A 1,785-nucleotide genomic window follows, 5' to 3' on the forward strand; every position below is an offset into this window, starting at 1 on the left:
AAGTACTGCATTAGTAATAGTAATTTAATACATACTCTCAGCATTTAGCTTCTGTTTCAACTGACTGTTAGTGGTTTGTTGCCACCAAAATTCTTCTTAAATTACATAAAAACAATTAAACTCATTTGTATTGAATTTATTCTGACTCATAGCAATCGGACAGAATAACCCTTCTCCATAGGGTTGTTGATTTTTTTTTTTTTAAGGAAAATGTTCTGCCTCATCTTTCTCCTATAGAAGAACTGGTGGGATAGAACCACTGACCTTGGGTTTAGTAACCTAACTCTTAATTCACTACAACATCAGGGATCCTCTTAAATCACCTAGCTAATTATTTGAAATCCCTCCTTTTCAATAGGAAGATTAATTTGAAAATGAGATTGGTGTCAAACTACTTAACTTCTCATTCTTATATAACAATCTGTTCCTAAGTCATTTCTAAACTTTTGTTCACTGGTTCCCAAAGTACTCTCCTTTGTCATTTTGTCATTCAGCTCACTGGAAATGCCATATTTCCCCCTCTCTAGTTATTTAAATAATATGCTTCCTCAAAAATTCAGTTTAAATACTCTCCTCTTCAATTAATTACAATTTATGTGATGCATTGAATTCAAATACGATCTTAAACAAACATTTGACATTTACTGAATATACTTAGCTTTTATGGATGTAATGAAGACTATATTTCATACCTGTTGTTAATCCCAGTTTTATTGTAAATAATAGAAATAGGGAAAATAAAATCAAAGCCTTAAAATTCATTCCCTAAGAAATAGAATATATGATATTTAAGACTTTTCCCATGACTTACACTTAAAACTTATTTACTTTTATTTTTACAATAACACTTTTTATACTGTCAACTACTAATGAAGCTAGTAAACTTAATTCATAGGAGAAATTAGTACCAAATTGAGAATTTAGAAATATTAAATGTATGTTCCTATGAAGCATCCAGACCCTGTTCATTAGAAAGTTAACTTAAAAACTAAATAATATAGTATTAATAGCTGAAATATCAGATTAAGAAACTGAAATGTAATAGCACAATTACTAGCTGTGCCTATCTTCTATTATTCTCAGTTTTAATATTTAACATAACACAAATAAATGAAAACAAAAAATCCCATCAGCTTGTGATTATTATTTGCATATCAACTATTGAATAATAATATGTTATTAAATATTAATAGCATTAATAGTCATTTCAATAAAATTTTAAATATAATGTTTCAAAAATCAAAATGGATTAGAACTAATGAAAATAATTTAAAAATTAGCTATATACTACTAGCAAATCATATAAAGAACATAGATAAGTAAAATACATTCAAAATTGTTACAATGAAATATATGTTTAACATACATTATTGAAAATATACTTTAAAATTTCCAGAAATATTAAATCAACAGTCAAAACTATTGTTTATTTTTTAGGTGTATAAGAACACTTATACGCCCCATTTCACTCAGTTTTAGAGATATTTAGAATAGTTATAAACTAATTTAATGCAATTACACAATATCTTAGAAATTATGAAGAATGTAACAGGTATCAAAAAAGTGAGGTCACAGACAGTTTCACAAAAAGCATGGCATGTATGTGATATATTAAAATATTTAATGATCAGATGAGGAGAGCATTTTATTTTAAGGGTAAATGGTAAATGGAGAGTGGCTAAAGTAATCATGCAATATGTAATAAAGATATAATAACCTGAGAAAAGGCTGACAAGTTGTTAGCCTTGGAGTTTATTACAACAAATTGCAACCCCCTAGGACAGA

The sequence above is a fragment of the Echinops telfairi genome, unplaced genomic scaffold, assembly GCF_000313985.2.
Source record: "Echinops telfairi isolate 266 unplaced genomic scaffold, ASM31398v2 ScPeMD7_443;HRSCAF=831, whole genome shotgun sequence".
In the NCBI taxonomy this organism is placed as follows: Eukaryota; Metazoa; Chordata; class Mammalia; order Afrosoricida; family Tenrecidae; genus Echinops; species Echinops telfairi.